This window comes from Gavialis gangeticus, unplaced genomic scaffold (assembly GCF_001723915.1).
Source record: "Gavialis gangeticus isolate Ggan-Ray unplaced genomic scaffold, GavGan_comp1, whole genome shotgun sequence".
In the NCBI taxonomy this organism is placed as follows: Eukaryota; Metazoa; Chordata; order Crocodylia; family Gavialidae; genus Gavialis; species Gavialis gangeticus.
The window spans coordinates 109,577,642-109,590,886 of record NW_017729024.1 but is presented as its reverse complement, the minus strand read 5'-3'; positions in this window follow the sequence as shown (position 1 = coordinate 109,590,886).

The window sequence follows — 13,245 nt, the reverse complement described above, 5'->3', positions numbered from 1 at the left end:
CAGACTAGATCACATCAGGGGCAGGAGGCATCCCAGCTGGGCTGCTTTTCCATCCCCTGTGCTAGATCGCACCAGGGGCTAGGTTCCCTCCTGTGCTGGGCTGCCTCCTGCCCCAGCGTGATGTAGTGTGGGGAACTAGAAAGCAGCCCAGCTGGGCTGCCTCCCACCCCTGGCACAATCTAGCATGGGGTACTGGGTTGCATCCCAGCTGGGCTGCCTCCTGTCCCTGGTGTAATGTAGCCAGATCTTGTGCTGGGGATGGGATATCAGCCCAGCTGGACTGACTTCCCATCCCCAGCCTAGGGTCAAAATCTTTTGACTTTCAAAATGTTGCAAACAGGCTTGTTTTGTTTCAAGGCTATTTTGATGGCTTTTGTTTCATTCTGATTTTGGTGTTTCAACCTTGAAATTGGTTGAAACAGTGTCAGAACGAAACGGGCAAAGAAATTTTGCACAGCCCTACTGATTGCATTAACTACACCATCAGGCCCAGGGTGCTTGTTTTTGTCCACACATGTTATAGAAATGCACGCAAAGTGAGTTTCATTAAAAATTGGATATTTTACCATAGATGCTTCTCAAGCAAATCCCGGGATGTCATTCTCCCCTTGTACTCGGCCTTGGTGAGGCCGCAGCTGGAGTACTGCATCCAGTTTTGGGCTCCACAATTCAAAAAGGATGTGGAGAAGCTTGAGAGAGTCCAGAGAAGAGCCACGCGCATGATCAGAGGTCAGGAAAACAGACCTTATATGACAACAGGATGAGAGCCATGGGGCTCTTTAGCCTGCAAAAGCGCAGACTCAGGAGTGATCTGATGGCCACCTATAAGTTTATCGGGGTGACCACCAGGATCTGGGGGAACGTTTGTTCACCAGAGCACCCCAAGGGATGACGAGGTTGAGCAGTCATAAACTACTGCGAGACCATTTCAGGCTGGACATAAGGAAGAATTTCTTTACTGTCCGAGCCCCCAAGGTCTGGAACAGCCTGCCATCGGAGGTGGTTCAAGCAGCTACATTGAACACCTTCAAGAGCAAATTGGATGCTTATCTTGCTGGGATCCTATGACCCCAGCTGACTTCCTGCCCTTTGGGCGGGGGGCTGGACTCGATGATCTTCCGAGGTCCCTTCCAGCCCTAATGTCTATGAAATCTATGAACCATCTATAGTAGTTAAGTTATTTGTATTGTTTAATGCAGAATAATGTAATGTAGGATGTCAGGTGGCAACAAAGAAAAGGAGAGAGTATTTGTCATATATTAAATAGAAGTCTCAGGCAATGAGGTAACAAACAAAAGGATTTCAGGTTTTGGCAGAAATATCTTTGGTTTTAACTGCTATCCCACTGGGAAAAGGAAAATGAAATACCCTGGGATTCATTTCGTGAACAGGCAGAAACAAGATGTCAGATACTCCAGATACCATAATAAAACTGTCTTAATTGACTTGAACTCATTTGTAGTTAAAATTGTCAAGCAAGAAGGGAAGAACAGCATGTAGTGTTGTTGAAGTTCACTGTAAGTGCCACATAGAGGATTCATCATTGGCAGTCCCTTGTAGTTGGAGCTGATTGTTTTCCATGACTTCCATATCTGTGGGTCTGAAGATGGCTGACCCATCAACAGGTTATATTGCAACTCGGGCACATGTTTCTGTGCAGGGTGGGTGGCTCTGGATTCTTAATTCAGTCCATGACATGCTGTTTCTGCTGTTTCTGCCACTCCCACTTTTCCTTCTCCTGTTGTCATCATCAGGTTTCATCAGATTCTTCCTCCAGTTGGGGCAGTATCTCAGTGGCGATGTGTAGCGGGTGCACGGGGGTGCACATTCACCCCCTGAGAGCTCTGGTGCACCCCCTGTCAGGCTGCGCTACCTGTTTAGGTGATGGGCGGGTGGCAGGCAGGAGCACTGGTGCCCACCCTGTGAGCACCAGCTGGGAAGTGTTACTGAGAATCGTTGCTTACATATCATAGAGAAAGAGAAGAATGGTGATAGATTTTGGTAAGCATCCATACCTCAGAAGGATCCTCCACAGTGCTTCTCAGATGACAGAGTTGAAGGCTTTTGTGAGGTCAAAGAAGGCCATATAGAGAGTTTTATGTTGTTCCCAGCATTTTTCCTGCAGTTGGAAAGGTGTGAAGATCATGTCAGTTTTGCCATTTGATGCACTAAACTAGGGGATGGCAGTTATTTTGGCTGGAGGGCCATTTTAGGATTTTCAGTGAGCTGTTGCAGGCTGTGGGGAGGTGTTGACCCAGCATGGTAGGGGCAATTAAGCTTATCTAGCCCTGGGCCCATCCACCCCACACCCACTGCAGGGAGTGCCAGATAGAATGGGCAGGCAGGCATGCAGGATCTCTATGGAGGGAGATATGCAGGGAGAAGATCATGGCTTTTCGCCAGGCCCCAGCCCCATGCTGTAACTGCCCCAAGATCCTGGTCCCTGCCCACCCATCCCACTCCTGGCCCCTGCTCCCCAGCCACCTGTGGCCCCATCCCATCCAGCTGAACATACCCTGCCTGAGGGGGTTCTGGGCCAGTCTCCATAAAGACCCTGCCCGCCTGCTCTCTCCAGTGCCCTTGGTGTTGAATGATGGGCCAGGGTACTTGGGCAGTAGGGCTGGGTCTGGCAGCAGTGGTGACAGTAGTGGTGGCAGCCAGAAGAAGTTGCTGCCACTGGAGCTGTCAGGAAGTGGAATCTGGCTACTGCTCCACCCTGAACCCACAGCATGCCTTGGGAGAAACAAGACCAGCCACACACTTGGAGGTGGCAGAACCAGTCACCTGTGCCAGGCTGGATAGCATGGGACCAATGGCTCTGTAGTAAAACCCCCAGTTTTTCTTTATTTTTTTCCTTTTAAAATGCATTCCCTCCCCTTTCCCAACCATTCCTGACTTTGTCTCACCCTCTTACTCCCTATAGATAAGTATAAGTAAGCTAAGATGTAGGATAAGCTTTAACATTTTATTTTAGGTAGTAAGTTTTATTTTTCTCTCCCCTCTGCAAATAAGTGCCCTGCTATTTTGATACAGATATCCACTGTTTTGTAAGTGATAATTATTATGTTTGTATTTTTTTTTACTGCTTTTATATTGTGTGATTACTGTTTTAGGCCTATATATGTATGTTAGCGTAAGTCATGTCAAGTTTCCATCTTGTAATGTCAAGCCTCCATCTTACCCCATGCCCGGTTATGTAACCTATGTCTCATACTACCCCTCCTATGTAACTTGGTTCCTGAATGAATGGGGATGAATGAGGGCGCTTGAGAGACAATGGCAGTAGATCTAAAAATAGCTCCCTCTGAATCACCGAACCATCAACACCAATACCTGGACCAAGGACCCAGCCCTTGGAACCACCCTCAGCATTCAAGAAACAAAAGATGAGGCAACCCAGCACTGTGCCAAGGCTGCACATGCTCAGTAAGAATACCTGGAACCCTCTGGAACAGGACTGACATGGCCTGGACAGGTCCTCCCATAGGAGATCAGAGGTAGTCTACCCCATAAAAAGGGGTAGCGAAGACAAACTCCTTGGGGATGCCATTTCCATCTGGACCAGACCAGCTTCACATCACACCACCTACCCCTGCCAGCAACCCCCTCTGGACAACATGGAGCTGAAGGAGACCCTGACTGGCCATCAAGGACCCACTTTGAGCCTGGGATAGGTAGATGTCACCTGCATATTTCCTCCTGCAATTTGGACTCTCTCTCTCTCCTCCGGGACTTCATCCCCTGCACTAAGCCCCTTTAACCCCTGCTGCCATTGTGTGTGTGTGCACGCGCAAAGGAACCAATAAAATATTGTGTCACCATATCCCCTGTTCAATAAAACCACTATCATTTATAACCCCGAGTTGGGTTGGGTTTTACTGAGCCCTGGTCCCTTTCCTATCTTAGATTCTGGTTTCTGCCTCTCTCCCTCAGCTCTTGGCCCCATTGCTTTCTGCAGACTCTCAGCCCTGTTCCCAGCACTTTTTGCCTACTCTCTGTCCCTTTTCTGCAGACTCTCAGCCCTGTTGCTTTCAACAGGCTCTCAGCCCCGCTTCTGCCACTTTTTGCCTCTTGCCACCTCTATTTCTCTCTGCCTTCTCTTTTACTCTCTCTCCTTCTGTGTTCTCCAGCCTCCCCCACTGCAGCCCCACTTCCAGTTTTCCTCTCCCTGCGTACCGCTCAGCTCCCCTGTAGCCTCCTTGCTCCAGCTCTAGCCTCCAGGCTTCTCCCCGGCATTGCTCCTTTGCTCTTTCTGCTTTCAATTAACCTTAAATTACCCCAACTTCCCTCCAGTCTCCTGGTTCTAATCCTGGCACGGGCAGCTTTTGTCTCAGTCTCCACCAGCAGTAACCTCAAGCCTCAGCTCCTCAGCCCAGCTCTTTTTATAGTCTACCGGTTCTAATCCCAGTCCTGGTGACTTTCACCCCCTACACTTTCACTCTCTCTCTCTTACCTTAAGCTTCCCCCAGATATCCCAAGTACACGAAGCACATACATACACACCACAACACCGAAGTTAGGAACTCACCTGTGTGTATGTGTAGGTGAGTGGTATGTATGTGAACTGATATACATGTATGTCACTGTGTGCTTGATATATGAATTAGTGAGCCATGTATGTGTATTAGGTGTGCAGGTAGTGGTAATGGATTCTGGTCTAAATTCTTTTGGTCTGTATAGTGTGTGTAGGTGCTTGAATTGGTGATACGTGTGCATTTGCCGAGGCTGGTAATTTTGGATGTGTATGTGCCTGAATTGGTAGTGTGTGTGTGCATGCCTGGTGGGGGTGCATGTACCTAGAGTGTGTATATGTGCCTAGTGTGTGTATGTACCTAATGATTTTTGGGTGTGTGCATGTGCAGTTGTACACCATGCCCTCCTGTCTAACAGCGCAATATTGAGATCCTGAGAGTTGGCCTGACCCCACAGGGCAACAGCTCCACCATGGGCTAGATAAAATCCCGTGGTGGGCTGGATTTGGCCCACGGGCCACATTTTGCCTACCCCTGCCTTAAACCCATACCAAGAGTCCAGGAGGCACACTTCAGCAAGAGGGAGGAGGGTTCTCGCAATGATCTTTTCTGGACAGCAGGGCAATCCCTCTGTAATTTCCAATAGAGGATTATTGACTGTGTTCAAGAGTGACAGCATAGGTGTATGACCAAAATGGGGAAAAAAGAAAACTGATATCTCAGAAGGAAGTGCTGTTTTCTGCTTTTCCTACAGTATAATTTCCAGCTCCATCTCCATATTACAGCATCTAAACATAGTGAGAGATGGTAAAGACGTGGATTGGTAATCTAGTAATATCTGTCCCCCTAGTGTAAGATTGATTCCTTTAGTGTATTTATTAATGCTTCATACAATCTACTGTTGTAGGTGGTAGGTTTTGTCCTTATACTATAACAATGGATACTATTTTATACTGCAATGACAGCCATGATCCAGCTAAAAACCTTAAGGGCATGTATATCTTTAAGAACTTGAACTGCACCATTCACTTTGTGTATAGATTTAAAATTACACACATCCCAAAGTCCTGGGAGTAGATAGATCTCACTGACTGGAATTTCTTTTAATATTGAACCTATTTTTTTCTTTTCTTAATTTCATCTTATTACTGCTAGTTACAACTGTTTAACTGAGCTAAATCATTAATTGATGTTTTCATTAGCTTCAATGGCAGCCAGGCTCACATATTGTAGGACAAACTCTGGCCCTTAATAAAAAAGAAGCAGCTATTGTTTCACCAACCAGACACCAGAAATGTCAGCCTGTACACTTTCTTTTGCATGAGGCTTGCCAAATTGTGCTCTAGACAATGGTTTGGCGAGCTGTAGACTATCTGTTGCATGAATTTATAACATGCAAATCCCTGTCTGTACTGATCAGATATACCGAGTTAGAACTAAGCTAGGAACATCTGTTTGCGGCAAAGTCCTAAAGGGGCACTTTTCTACCTGGAAAAAGATTGTCAGCAAGGGGCTGTCCAGGGGTCAATTTGAAGAGGTTTTTTGGGGAATACTGTCCAAGTGAGTTGGATCTAATATTAGCAAATGATGAGAAACAGAGTGAGCAAATAGAGAGCTTTGGAGATCGGTGACAAGGCCAATAAATAGATAATGTGGTTTAATGCAGCATAATGTAATGTAGGATGTCAGGTGGCAACAAAGAAAAGGAGAGAGTATTTGTCATATATTAAATAGAAGTCTCAGGCAATGAGGTAACAAACAAAAGGATTTCAGGTTTTGGCAGAAATATCTTTGGTTTTAACTGCTATCCCACTGGGAAAAGGAAAATGAAATACCCTGGGATTCATTTCGTGAACAGGCAGAAACAAGATGCACCAAAAGAAATTGTCACTGTAGACAGTTCTGGTTAGACGTCATTTAGCCTGTTTAGGTCACTTTTTCACAGGCATGGTAACATTTCTCTGGAAAGAATATAACAAAGGACAAGTGTAAGTGTCACCAGGTTTTAATAATATTTGAGATGAGAGTGTTTTTCTCAGTGGATAGAAAGTAGATACTAAATGCAGTGCTTATGCATTTCTATGACCTTTACTGGATGCTGTGGGATAGAAAAAAGTGTAAAATACATCTCAGAGAAGCAGTGCAGTTCACAGGGCTAATCAGTGTCCTGGAATCCTGGCATTCCTGAATCCTTTTTCTGTCTGCCATTCATTTTTTGTTTGACCATGGGCCAGTTTTCTAAGTAGGGTTGCATACTCTACCAGTCTAAAAAAGATCTAAGGAGAACAAACTTCACTGACAATTTATCTTGGTGCATAATGTTTCCACCTGTTTATAAGTTGAATCCTAGCGTCTCTCTCATTTTCTTTTTTCCAGTGGGATAGTGGCTAAAACCAAGGAGGTTTTCTGTCACAACCAGAAATTCCTATCTTGGTTACCTCATTTCCTGATATTTTTCTATGAAATGTAACAAATACTCTCTCCTTTTCTTTGTTGCCACCTATTAATGCACTATGTATTTTCATGGGCCTAGATATATCACCCAGGATCATTTTCCCATGATTCCTTTCTTCCATGTATGGGATCAGATTCAATCTTCAGTGCCAGCTGTAAAACCTGGTGGCAGCTGCTTTTGAGTGTGTTTCCCTGAACTTTAGGAATGTATTTCCTTTCAGTGATCATTGAGCATGAGCCCCAGGTGGTGAGGAAGGTGTAAGTCCCAGTCTGGTCATTATGCTGGTTGCTCCCCTAGGAGAAGTGAAGGGAACTGCATTTGGTAAGCACATGTGGTGCAGGCAAGGCCACAGTACCTTTTCAGTAAGGCAGTCATTTGTGTGAGACCTGTCATCTGACCCTGGAAAATGGTACCAAATCACTGCGGTAGATGATCAATCTCTTAAACTGCCTATTGAGGAGAATTAGTTTGGAGCTGATCAGTGGGGCGTATTTTCTTGTCTAGACTACAGCAATGAAGAGTGGAATAGGATTAGTCATGTTGGGTAAAACCACTCACAGAAAAGTGCTATGAAACCCACCTAGATTTCAATCCTAAGTCTCAACCTCTTATATATCTAGGGCATAAATTGAGTAAGCCATGATACTTTCAGTTCCAAGGTACTGTGTCTTTCAACATTGATTCTTACTGACAGGACCAAGTGCTCAGCCACTGCCTGTAGTGGCACATGGCCTGTATGCTGGGAGGTCTGTACAAAGAGGAAGCAAAACAGAAGTGTCATGTAGTGGCAGGTTTCATCCCTTTGGCCAGTTCTGCTCCAAGGCCACAGGAGTTTCCCCAAATGGAAACTCCTGCATAAGACTGCTTTATAAAGAGCATGGCCAAATGCTATCTGTGCAGGACTAGGGAAGTGTCACACTGGGATAATTGCAAGAAGGGTGAGATTGGTAACAAAGAAAAGGAAGTGTGGGGGGGGGGGCAGAGAAAATCTTAGAGGAAAGAATTACATTGGGTCAGAAGTCAGGTCTGTTAATTGCTGGTTCCTGGCCTGGATCTTGCTTGACTTCTGATGCCAATCAGTCCTATAGGGGGCTTTGATTAAGAGCACATCTATATCCAGGGCATATAAATATTCTGTTCCACTGCTAAAAACTGAGCTGAGATTCAGCTGTAACTGTAGCTTGACAAACATACATGAGTGAAATGAGCAGAATAAACATCTAGCTAAATGTATGCCTTTCTGACTCTGCAGAAAGATTTAGAGATAATGTGCAGCAGTTGGAATCTAGACAGTTGAGAGAGACACAGGGTTGTATAAAGGGAAAAGAAAGGAAAGGAAAATGAAGGGTTGGGAGGATTTTCTCTGACATATACTCTACATATTCTGAAAGAAAAATGGGTGTAATTTGGACCCCAAATGCAAGGCTAAGCGACAGCATCTAATAGAGAAAACATGATTTAGTGGTTGGTTTATAAACTAAATAAATTTACTGTAGTCTATAAATGAATCTCCTGACAAGATCCAAAGATTTTTTTAAATGCTGGATAACAAATACTGTATGTTAAGGAGGGAAATTGAAATTTTTTTTAGCTGATGTCTTTAGAAATATATGTATATAGTCTTTTTATAGCTGTTGGCATATAAAATAAGTCATTATTCTAAATAGAAAAATATTGATGATGTCATAGGAGCCATTGCAGGACACATCAAGCTGATCTGATGAACTGGGAAATCAATAGATATTTTCCAAATGAAATGGTGTGTCTTTTAATTGGTTGTGTGAACACAATATAGTGCAAGGTGCAAACATTTGAAGTTAATTTTCATGTGGTTTGGGATTTTTTATGTGTGTTTCTGGGTTTTTTTTATCAGTTTTTTTGTTTGCATATACAAAATCAGATCATAATAATTTTGCATTTAGGCACACAGAGGCTACCAGATTAAAAGCCATAGAAGTACTAGCAAAGATAATAAAGTAGATTTCACCTAGCATTAATAAAGCTTCACTTCACTTGTCTGAGCTAGGTAAGTATTATAATTTAGTTCATTTTAGAGATGTGTTAAGGGTCTAATGTCACAAAGTAAGTGCTGAAAACCAGAATGCCACTCAGAAGACCTGACTTCTTTTTGCTTCCACTAACCATTACACCACATCATTATTATACTTAGCTAGAGTACTACACAAATATATAATCAAGGTCTTACTAAGTACAGCCTCCCCACCTCACCCCTTAAAGCACTTAATAACAAAAACTTTCTTACAATAGAAGTTGATCAATGCAAGATGAGTGTGAAGGTGTCCTTAATTAGTAGCATACTTATCATTTCTGTTTTTAAGTTTGAATAGATTTAAAAACAGAGATGCTGTTAAATACTTGTTTATTTTCAAAGCAGTTGATGATATTATTTCATGGTCTTGATCTTCCATCAAGTTCATGTGCCCCTACTGGATTTACCTGTGAGGATGGACATAGGAGAGACATCTGGAGTGTGTGGAGGTGTTGAGGGATGGAGGCATACGTATACAGAGAATAATGTATTTACTACTTTAGCTGGGTAAGCCTTAGGTGTGACTTTCAGTACAAGTGTGGAACACGACTCAATTTCATGCTTCAGAAATAGTAGTGAAATGCCTTAATTGCTCTTCCATCACTTCTGTACATTACTATAGAAGTGGTAAAACCCTGGCCCCATTGAAAATAATGGCAAAACTCCCATTGATAGTGTCAGGATTAAGTCCATCATGTTCAAATTCCCAGACCTTTGAAGTCTAGTCAAGAGATGGGGTGCAGGGCACAGGGGGAAAGAGACCTTGTTTCCATTCTTTAAGGAATTCCTGGCAACTAGACATATTCTAGCCTCAGCCTTTTACCTTGGCTCCTCGCTGGTGCCTAGTCTCTTGTCTGTACTGCCTCCTGCCAAGATCAAGGCCACAAAATCACTCAGTCACTGCCACTCTGTGAACACAGAAGCCTGGCAATTAGATCATGTAGGACACAGAAGGCATTACACAAAACACTAACTGCACAGTAACGCGTCACAGCACCAACAGTGCTAATATGCTACTGCAGAGTATTATTAGGCTACTATGCAGTAACACCACCATTCCAGCATTTGCCAGCGCTACTGTGCAGTAATTCTGGTTACTGCTCATTTATTTAGTACTTGATTATGCAAGTACTAAATAAATGTGTAGCAACCATTGTACAGTAGCATCTTGTGTAGATGTGCCCAGAAGTATGGGAGATTTGCTCTGAGGCGCATGCTACGTATCCCTTTTAGGCATTTATGCTGCCTAATTGTTGGGCCTGGGACCCAGAGGAGAAGTGGGCAAAGCTTATTTTTTGGCAACAGCCCTCATCTCAGAATAGGAAGGCATGGTCTGGGTCTTTTCTTTTAGCAGCGCTTTGTGTCCATGGAGAATGATCTCCATGTCTTTAATTTTCTTGTCAGCCTCCTGTCATCCTGAATCTCAGTTTTGAGTCTCATGCCAAGTAGCTGGAATGGCTGCTAGTATTTTGTTAATATTCAGCTAATCTGTATAGAATGCCCTACCCCACAATTGCTAACCTGCTGCTTCTCTGCCAATTCCCTGTTGGATGTAGTATTTGTAAGCCACATCTTCACCTGCTGATCAGATGAGAACAAAACCAATATATAAAATTTTGCCTTCCAATTCTGTCTTTCATAATCTTCTCCCCCATCTCCCAGTCCTAAATACATCTATCCCAGTCTTACATCTAAAGAAACCAGTAATCACAAACAGGAGCTAACATAACATATAAAAAATGACTTCTAAACTTTTCAGCATTCATGCATGTGTGTGTGTATATATATATATATATATATATATATATATATCTGTGTGCAAAATGTACACTTATAGGATAGTTTATTGACCATTTGAATGTATAAATCAGACCATTTCACAAGTGTCTGCTAGTATGATCCTTGCACTTGCACTGTTCAGCTGAGTGTTTAGGATGCAGCTTCGAAGGTTGGCTTGACATTTCAAAATTCATAAGAGAAAAAGGCCTGGATCTTGTAAACAGTAAGTATCAGACATCATGGTGAGTTCTTCTGTCTGTGACCTCACACGTCATCCCTATCAGATATGCAATGTTCATTACCTTTAGCAATTTGGAAGTCTCTCATTTCTTTGTGAACCATAAATGTAAGAGGTTTTTTATTTTTTTTGTCCAAATCATCTTAATCCCCCGAAAGAGTAATGGCTGCATTCCTCTCCTATCTCTTGTTTGTTTTTAATGCATCCCGGCTGCATTGTGCTAGGGATGTTGTACTGTACGTGGAACAGAGTTCTAATATCATTTTTTGAATTTTAAAAAGCACTCCTTTGGAAGGAAACCATTCTCTGAACTATTTTGAAAATGCAACAGAAGCTCTAATCCTCAAATGATTGTAGGTAAAACTGCTGCCTTTTTTTCACCAGGGAACAGGTTGGGGGAAGAGAGATTTTTTTTCATATTGTAATAAATAGTTATAGTGGTAAACAACTATTTCCTGTTAATAAAATAATAGTTGTGTATGAAACTCAAAGATTATTGGTCAGCTTGGTTGAAAATCACAATTACAAGATCATTTAGACTTCTCCAAGCTTATCTTGCCTGTCAGTATTGTCTAATACTCCGTCTCGGAGGAAAGACAGCAAAAGGGCACAGCAGCCCCCTTGGCTCTCCAGGGAACTGGTGGACCTCCTGCATCTTAAAAGGAAGACCTACAAAGGATGGAGGACTGGAACCGCCACCGAGGAAGAATACTCTGTTTTAGTCCAGACTTGCAAAGAGCAAACCAGGAAAGCCAAGGCCATGATGGAACTCCAGCTAGCTACAAATATCAAGGAAAATAAAAAGTCCTTTTTTAGATATGTGGGGAGCCAGAGGAAAAGCAAGGGCAACATTGGACCCCTGCTAAACCAGATGGGGCAATTGACAACTGATGCCCAGGAAAAAGCAAACTTGCTAAATGGGTACTTTGCGTGAGTTTTTCACCAGTTCCATGGGACAGCCCTACCCACTATGGGTCGGGGGGCCCGGGCAAGGGAGATTCCTTGCCCTCTATTGAGGCTGACCTTGTGAAGGAACATCTCGACAGGCTGGATACCTTCAAGTCAGCCGGCCCAGTACACCCAAGGGTACTCAGGGAGCTGGGGAGCATCATAGCTCAGCCCCTGGCATGGATCTTTGAGAGTTCTTGGCACTCTGGTGAAGTGCCCAATGATTGGAAGAGGGCCAATGTTATGCCTATCTTCAAGAAAGGGAGGAAAGAAGATCTGGCAAGCTACAAGCCCATCAGCCTAACCTCTATCCTGGGGAAGGTCCTGGAAAAGATTATCAAGGAGGCCATCCTTAACAGACTAGCTGAAGGCAATATCCTGAGGGATACCCAGCATGGGTTTGTTGCAGGTAGGTCTTGCTTGACCAATCTCATTTCCTTTTATGACCAAGTGACTTATCACCTGGACAAGAGGGAAGAGATCCACATCGTATACCTCAACTTTAAAAAAGCTTTCAATCTGGTATCTCACGATCACCTCTTGGCTAAACTGGCTAACTGTGGCCTTGACGTCACCACGATCAGCTGGCTGGGGAACTGGCTTCGCAGTAGGACCCAGAGGGTGGTGGTCAATGGGAGCCAATTGTCTTGGTGCGCTGTGACCAGTGGGGTCCCACAAGGCTCTGTGCTAGGGCCTATATTGTTTAACATCTTCATCAATGATGTGAACACTGGTGTCAGAAGCTGACTGGCTAAGTTCGCTGACGACACCAAACTCTGGGGTAAAGCATCCACAACCTGTGGATAGGAGGGTGATCTAGGTGGATCTGGATGGACTTATGAAATGGGCGGATGAAAACCTGATGGTGTTCAACACTGAAAAATGCAAGGTTCTCCACCTTGGGAGGAAAAACCTGCAGCGTGCTTATAGGCTCGGCAGTGCTACTCTGGTTAGCACTACAGATGAAAGGGACTTGGGGGTCATGGTTGACCACAACATGAACATGAGCCTTCAGTGTGATGCTGTGGCTAGTAAAGCGAACAAAACACTGGCCTGCATCCATAGATGCTTCTCAGGCAGATCCCGGGACATCATTCTCCCGCTGTACTTGGCCTTGGTGAGGCTGCAGCTGGAGTACTGCATCCAGTTTTGGGCTCCGCAATTCAAAAAGGACGTGGAGAAGCTTGAGAGGGTGAAAAGGAGAGACATGCGCATGATCAGAGGTCAGGAAAACAGACCTTATGATGAAAGGTTGAGAGCAATGGGGCTATTCAGCCTGGAAAAGTGCAGGCTCAGGGGTGAT